A 9,058-nucleotide genomic window follows, 5' to 3' on the forward strand; every position below is an offset into this window, starting at 1 on the left:
TAAATCAACCAACATCTACATTCCAGTGTACTCTTGTTGTTCCTATTAATAATTAATAGGGACTGAGGAGATAACTTGGTGGTCTAAACACCTGCCTGGAAAGTGCAGGGACCCAAGTTCAGTCCGCAGTACTGCATGCTGTGTCAGCCCCAGAACCCTGAGCTCATCATGCTGGCCACTGAAACTGGGTGTGGTGGTGCACACCTGTAATCCCAGCACTGGGGAGGCTGAGACAGGAGTGTTGTTATGAGTCCAAGCTGCATAGCAAGACACTATCAAATGAATACACTTAAAAAAAAATATTTAAATAGTCACTTTTGAGGTAAAAATATATAAATAATAATTGCTAATTAATAATTGTTGCTCCTATTAATGCATAATTGCAGATAACATCCTCAATCATGAAAAATATAATGATCTTTAGCCTAAGAATGAGTAAACTGACAGTCAACAGGTAAGTCCTAAGATTCTTAGGACTTCCTTAAACTTGCTATTACAATAATGATGTTTCATTTTTCCCACAAATGCATTAGCATTAAAGCATGACTTTAACATCATTTGACAGAGAACAAGGCAAGCACATAGAGCAGCAGCCCTACATGCTTAGGCCAGCTACCCACGCAAGCACACACTGCCCAGATCACAGCCTCACAGGATTTAGAATCAACAAACTAGGAAATTTGGGTCAGCCTAGTTGAAGCTAGAATATTAAGGACCATAAAACTACAATGACATTCTGTCAGGACAGGAAACTCAGCACCCTAGGGACATTTCGGGTCTGTTCCAAATGGCTAGATAGTATACAACCTAAAACTGGGATCATTCAAACACTGATTTACTTCTTCTGTAATGTTACCTCCTAAATTGTCATAATGTAGTGATACTGTAAAGAAAAAAAAAATGTAGTCTGAAAGGTATAATTGGGCAGGGGAGATGGGTCAGTAGAATAAGCGCTTCCCTGGCAAGCACAAGGGTCTGAGTTCAATCCCCAGTTCCCCCCCAAAACAACAACAACAACAACAACAACAACCAAAAAGAAAGGTATAATTTACATGGAAATCACTGCACTGAACAGACTTCAAATTCCTGAAGATTCCTGTAAGCAAAATGGTGTGGATCTTACCTATTCATGTGGTAAAGAACTATTTCCTTATTTTGTACCCTAATCTGCCCCAGAATTCCTGTGACCCCAGAGTTTGACACTGAGAAAAGTAAGATGAATTTCTGTCTTATTACAGAGCAGGAAGATTCAAGCCATAAGCATCTTAGATTTTTGGCAAAAGTACAGTATATTACTTTCTAGATGATACATAGCAGCAATGATGTTTCTTATCATATTTCCATAGTAACAGATAATAAAAGGCGAGTTAAATTTGTATCACAGGGTGGTGCCAAGGCTGTAGCAAGGGAAGGAGCTGACTTGGGGAGTTCCAGACGGTGGGTGATGACAGTGACCTGGGCCTGGACCTGCCCTGGCACGGAAGTATCCTGGGGGCCATGGGAAGCCGGAGACCGAGGTAGCATCCCAGCCTGCATGGAGCAAGATGTTGAACATGTGGAAGGTTCAGGAGCTGGTGGACAAAGCCACCAATGTGGTTATGAATTATTCAGAGATTGAGTCTAAGGTTTGAGAAGCAACAAATGATGATCCTTGGGGACCTTCTGGGCAACTCATGGGAGAGATTGCCAAGGCTACACTTATGTATAAACAATTCCCATAACCTATGAACATGCTGTGGTCCCGAATGTTAAAAGATAATAAAAAGAATTGGAGAAGAGTTTATAAGTCTTTGCTGCTTCTAACTTACCTCATAAGAAATGAATCAGAGCGTGTTGTTACAAGTGCCAGAGAACACATTTATGATTTGAGATCCCTGGAAAATTACCACTTTGTAGATGAACATGGCAAGGATCAAGGTATAAATATTAGCCAAAAGGTGAAGAAATTGGTTGAATTTGCTCAGGATGATGACAGGCTTCGTGAAGAGCGGAAAAAAAGCAAAGAAAAACAAAGACAAATATGTTGGAGTTTCCACTGACAGTGTTGGAGGCTTCAGATACAGTGAAAGATATGATCCTGGGCCCAAATCAAAATGGGATAAAAACTAGAGTGATTTCCCATTCAGTGATAAATTAGGTGAACTGAGTGATAAAATTGGAAGCATAATTGATGACACCATCAGCCAGTTCCAGAGGAAAGATAGAGAAGATTTTCCAGAAAGATACAGTGACAGTGATGAAGAAAAGAAAGCAAGAAGAGGCAGGTCTCCCAAAGGTGAATTCAAAGATGAAGAAGAAACTGTGATGACAAAGCACATCCATATCACACAGGCCACAGAGACCACCACAACTAGACACAAGCACACAGCAAATCCTTCCAAAACCACTGATCTTGGAGCGGCAGTGCATTACACAGGGGACAAAGCAAGTTCAGATCTAAATGCTTCAACCCACACACCTCAGCCTTCAGTTAGGACTTCAGTGCCTAGCAGCAAGTCATCTGGTGACCTTGTTGATCTGTTTGATGCCACCAGCCTGTCCACAGCAGGAGGATCAGCTGATTTATTTGGGGGATTTGCTGACTTTGGCTCAGCTGCTGCATCAGGCAGTTTCCCTTCCCAAGCAACAAGTGGGAATGGAGACTTTGGTGACTGGAGTGCCTTCAACCAAGCCCTATGCGCCTCCACAGCTTCCAGTGGTGAGCTCTTTGGCAGTGCCTCCCAGCCAGCAGTAGAAATTGTCAGCAGCTCGCAGCCAGCATTAAGGCCACCTCCAGTTGCCTCGGGTTCTTCAGACCTGTTTGATCTCATGGGCTCAGCCCAAACAACCATGACATCTTCCCAGAGTATGAATTTTTTGATGAGCACTAACACTGTAGGACTTGGTTTGCCCATGTCAAGGTCAGAGCCTTTGCAAAATGTTAGCACAGTGCTGCAGAAGCCTAATCCTCTCTATAATGAGAATACAGATATGGTCCAGAAATCAGTCAGCAAAACCCTGCCTTCTACTTGGTCTGACCCCAGTGTAAACATCAGCCTAGACAACTTGCTACCTGGTATGCAGTCATCCAAACCCCAGCAGCCATCGCTCAATACCATGATTCAGCAGCAAAATATGCAACAGCCTCTGAATGTGATGACTCAAAGTTTTGGAGCCGTGAACCTCAGTTCTCCATCAAATATGCTTCCTGTCTGGCCACAAACTAACCCCTTTCTAGGGGGACCCATGCCTATGAGTATGCCCAGTGTGATGACTGGCACCATGGGAATGGCCCCTCTTGGGAACGCTCCACTGATGAACCAGAGCATGATGGGCATGAACATGAACATGGGGATGTCAGCTGCTGGGATGGGTTTGACAAGGGTGGTGGGCATGGGCGTGCCCACCATGGCCATGACTTCTGAAACTGTGCAACCCAAGCAAGATGCCTTCGCAAATTTCACCAACTTTAGCAAATAGGAGACTGAAAAGAAACAGATTGAATGAAGAATTTTTAGCTGGGCAGATAGGTGATATTGGGATGGAAAATGCTAATCAGCTCCCCTTTCTTTTTATCAGTTAATTGAAATAAAAGCACATAAAGAACCAAAAAGGCTGTTTTATAAAAATAAAGTATCTATGTAGTATTTCAGACCAAGCAAGAGCACTTCAGGTCATGCAGTCAGGATAATTTTTCTCAGAGAGGATTGATTGCAAATAAAGCAACGAGACCACTGAAAGCCTTTATAAATTGAAGAGTCCGTTTAACATCACTGGTGGGAAGGTGGGAATAGGACTGAATAAATGTGTTTAAATCTCTAAAAAAAAATTGTATCATAAATTTGTTACCTACTTTTTTGTCTTCCCTTTTTTTTCCATAATTTTATTGAGGAACAAATAGCAATGAGACAGTTTCAAACCAAATTGGTAGGACAGTTATTATAGGTGTGTAAACTCAGCAAAATATTTTAAAAGAGTTCAGTAGCCCATAATAGTATTGGGTCTTCTGCTTGACTTGTCTTCCCTTTGTTATCATTCCTCATTTTTCCTCTCCTGGAGTCAAGAATAAGAGATTATTCAGGGTTAATATATCTAATTACACATATTTATATAATTCTTTATCCTTATCTTCATAAAATCTATATATGCTCATTATACAAATTTCAAAACTACAGAGCCCAAAGATTTTAAAAAATCTCCTGTAGTCCTATCCTTTAATAGATGATTTTTTTTTTTGCTGTTCATAAGATCCATTATTGGACAAAGCATGAACAATCTGATTTGATACAATCAGAAACTCACAGTAGCATTGGCTCATTTTTTGGTATAAATTGTTGTGAAATTACCACCAAATTAAAAGTTATAACAATATAAGGATGACTAATAAAATGGTGATGGTAAAAAACCAAAATTGTATGTAAATCATAGTATTGACTGCAACATGAAAGGAAAACAGTTGATTTTATTTTTTTATTTTTTGCAGTACCGGGGATTGAACTCAGGACCTATAGCTTGCCAAGCAAGTGCTTATTCTACTGAGCTATTGCCCTAGCCCAAAAATAAATATATATATATTTTTTGTATTTTAGGGATGGGTCTACCAGGTGTTCAGGGTCTCACTGCTAGAGCAGACTCCTAGTGATCTGCCTGTTACAGCCTCCCAAGAGCTGGGATTACAGGCACATGCCACCATGCCCAGTTTCAATTGCCCTCTCAGCATATGCCAGGATGGGACTGGCATGGCAGGCCCGGGGATCAAACCCCCAGGCCCTGTGCCTGCTTGCACGTACTTTAATCCACTGAGCTATTTAGCCAGCCCTAAACAGTTGATATTATATGTTTTATAGAATATTATTATGTTGAGGCATATCAGGTAACCAGTTAGGATATGAGCAAAACAACTGCTAATCTACAAGTTGTGTGTAAACAAAGGAACTATTAAAATACATGCTCACATGTCTCTAAATATGCATACATTTACATTTATCATTTTATTTAATTAATTAATTTATTTATTTACTCTGTATTTTAGGGAAGGGTCCACAGAGTATTAAGGGTCTCACTACTAGGTCAGATGTGTAGTGATTATCCTATTTACAGCCTCCCAAGTGCTGGGATTACAGGTGCATGCCACCACGCCCAGTCTCAATTGCCATCTCAGTGTGCCCCAGGAGCAGGGCCAGCATGGCAGGCCTGGGGGATCGAACCCCTCACCCCTGTGCCTGCTTGCAGGTGCTTCAATCCTCTGAGCTATTTGACTGGCCTATAATTTCATATGCAACATCACCATTTTGAGGTATATACACCAAGAAAATTATAACCAAAGCTAGAGGGAAATCTCAATTAAAAAACTATTAATACAATTTAAGTTTTTAGTAGCCTATACCTCCCACACTGTAAAAACAAAACAAAATCAAAACTATGTAACTAATAACTCTACTTGGAATTGAGAAATATATTTCAATTCACCTTGTTTTATTAAGTGATGCTATTCATTAGGTTGAAAGACAATGGCTTACCTAAAATATATATAATATCAATTTCAATTCTAGTAAAGACTACAGATACATAGTTCAGTTATTTACAAGTGATTTACTGAAAACTACAGAAAGAATACCTGCTAGGATGTCTCCTATTTTCTGGAAAACCCATGAAGCAATCTTGGCACCAAATTTTTCACTTATATGTGCACAGGTTGCCACTACCTGAGGAATGCTCACTAGTTTTTCAAAATAGGCTCACATGTATAGGGTCATGCTCCAGCATAGCTTCTTTCATGTAGCTGATAAAAATGTGTTCACTGAATGCTTCCCCCACATTGTTTTTATCTGTAAGGTTCCTTACTAGTGGGAGATCTCTATAAGAGCCAACATTCGTATTTTAAAGTAAATCTTATAAGGCCTTTTTCTACACTATATATTTAAACATTGCCATTTCCACCATTATAAACTTTTCTCCCACTTAATTTATTGTGACTATATTCCCATGCTAGTAAGGATGGCACACAATTTTAATGGTTCTGTATTTTTTATTCATACATGTGCCATAATTTCTATTGGCATATATAAAATCTATAGTTTTAAGAATATGAATGCATCAGATCTTTAGTAACCTCACATGTGGGTCTTAGCTATTATAACTATTTCTCAGTGGAAAATTGTCTCCAAGGTTTTCTGTGTTTATCTGAAAGGCAAATTGAATATATAACATATAATAATCTCTCTCCTAAATTAAACTCTACTCATACTAATACTCCTACTCCAGTAAGGGATTTTCATAAGGTGAACAGATTTTCTTCTCACCCATTCTCAGCTAAGGACTATCGCTTCAGTGAAATGTCATTTCTCTCATTCAAATAAGCACTTGTTGAACATTGAGTATTTTAACAGGCACAGGTGCAGATTTTAGAGCTACAACACTGGGATATCCTTTGTGTGACAAGCAGAAATCAAGGTTGATATGGCCTGCATGGACCTCTGGGGAAATTGTTGGAGAAATGAAAGTGGCAAGTCAAGGTTCAAATCATGTAGCACCTGTATATAAGAACATTATTATTAAGGAACGATTGTACACAGAAATGGCATGGCTTGGATTATTTGTTTTAAAATGATGGTGGTAGGGCCAGCCTGATAGCTCAGCAGACTAAAAGCACCTGCTTAGGCAGAGTGCAGAGGCCAGGGTTTGATCCCCAGTGTGTCATGCAGGCCCTGCCCAAGAGGGCACACTGAAATGGCAATTGAGAATGGATGTGGTGGCATGTGCCTGTAATCCCAGTACTTGGAAGGCTGAAAACAGGAGAATCACTACAAGTTCGATCTACATAATGAGACGCTGTAGGCCCCACAGACCCTGTTCTAAATACAGAAAAAAAAATTCTGGCTTTTGTGAGTAAAACAGACTAAAGAAAGGCATATACCAGAATTTATGATGGAACTCACATGTAGTTGAGTTTTAGATCTGTTTTGATGAAGGAAAAATACATTACATGTATTTGAAGTAGAATATGAGAAGTCAAAGTGGACCAGGCATACAACTTGAACAATTAATAACTGAGATGGATTTGCCATCTACAGAAGACTGAAGAAGAAGAATTAGGAGGAAATCAAGAGTTCAACTGACACTTAATAGTTCAGACACTTAATAGATTAAGTTCAAGACACTTAATAGATATGTATGGGCAGAAGGAGGTAATTGGAGATATAGTGCTGTGGTTCCATAAAGAACTTGAGACTGAAGATTTAAGTATGGAAGCTACCTGGATGCAGCTGTTATTAAAGTTAAGGAATGGGAGAGGTTGCTTAGGACTGGGTATAAATAGAAAATAAAAAAAGAGTTAATGATTCAGGGGTGGGACACCTTAACCTTCAGCAATAAATGAAGGGCAACAGCCAAGGTACTCTGCATGAGACTAGTGAGGATGAGGATAGCCAGGGGAAAGTCATTTCCTGGAGGCCACAAAAAGTCAGATTCAAGAAGAAAGGATAGTTCACTTATATCACACACTGCCCTGAAGTCTAAGAAATGAATATTGGATCTGTGGCTGTGGAAGTCATCGGTAACTCCAGCAAGAACAATACCCATCAAATGGAGAGAGACAGACAGACAGACACACAGACACACAGACAGACAGATGAACAGACAGAGACAGAGAGACAGAGACAGAGAGAGAATTTAGTAAATACTTGACAATAAAAACTCAGTGTCAATGGTCTTAACTCTCGAATAAAAAGTCTGACTGGCACATTGGATCAAAAATGAAAATGGCACCATAAATAACCTACAGGAGACACCTTATCCAAAAAGAAGCTCAAGTGCTGACACTGAAATTATGATAAACATTACTCCATGAAACTAGAGGCAAAAAGCAAGCAGGTGTAGCTATCTTATTTTTCATATACAATGTACATCAAGCCAAGGAAGAGACAAAGTTGGCCCCTAGATATTGGTAAAAGGTACACTTTGACAGGAAAAGACAACAGTTATAAATATTTACACACCAAATATTGGTACACTCAACTTCATAAAACAAAATCTTCTGGGTATAACAGGGCAGATAAGCCAATATCATCGTAGTGGGGGACTCCATCATTATACCTTCACAAATAAACAGGCCATCTAGGCAAAAAGTCAACAAAAATTATCCTAATTAAACCATACAGCTGAACAAATAGGCAGCAGATATATGCAGAATGTTTTATACAATAACAGTGTATACATTTATATCACTACATCCAGCTTTTTCCAAAATAGGCCATATCTTATTTTTTATTAACTTTATTGGAAAGCAATAATTATATATCATATTAAAAATTATAGAAAATGTGGAAATGTGAAAGATATAAGATGTAGACAAAGTGAATTTTAGAGAAATATTTCTGAAATGAATACATAGCATGAGATTAATATAGATTGCACGTTGTAAATAAATTATTTACAAACTTAAATAAATATAAAAATAACAATTGTCCAAAATAAAAATGAAAAAGAAAGAATTTATAGATCAGTCATAGTAGTTTACTCTGTGTAAAAATCAAGAAACTTATATTCATATAATTAGAATTCTCAAAGTAGAAAGGGGTAGGCAATAAATATTTAAAGATTTAAAAATTCTGAATTTAGTTCAACTTATAATGCCACATTCAAGAAAAATGAACTTTTGCACAAGAAATTTGAATAAAATCATACCAAGATACAAAAAAATGAAACTGTCCAAACTTATTGTAAAGAAAAAAAATTTAAAAAAGAAAAAAATCATTAAAGCATATACACAAAAAATATTAGCTATGGAGGAACAAAATTAAATAGCATCTTATTCCACATTAGAAAGAGAAAAAAAAGACCAAGTGTGTAATAAACTAGACCAATTAAAGGACTGAAAGAAAAAAAGTCTGTCTTCTTTGAATTTTATACTTAGCAAGCATACCTTTGAAAACTAAAAGTGAAATATTTTCCAGTTATACAAACTCAAAATATTCTAATACCTCCAGATGTAGCATATAGGAAATAACAAAGAGTATAATCCAGAAGGCCAGAGAAGTTGCTGTATAGTCCTGGAAAAAGAATGAAGAGCTCTCAAAAT

The 9,058-nt window shown here is 38.1% G+C and overlaps 1 pseudogene; it reads left to right on the forward strand.

Annotated features, from left to right (window-relative positions):
* The first annotated feature begins 1,544 nt into the window (after nt 1–1,544).
* LOC101584698 lies at nt 1,545–3,678 on the forward strand (annotated as a pseudogene).
* Nucleotides 3,679–9,058: the final 5,380 nt, after the last annotated feature.

This window comes from Octodon degus, unplaced genomic scaffold, assembly GCF_000260255.1.
Source record: "Octodon degus isolate 3935 unplaced genomic scaffold, OctDeg1.0 scaffold00004, whole genome shotgun sequence".
Taxonomy (NCBI): domain Eukaryota; kingdom Metazoa; phylum Chordata; class Mammalia; order Rodentia; family Octodontidae; genus Octodon; species Octodon degus.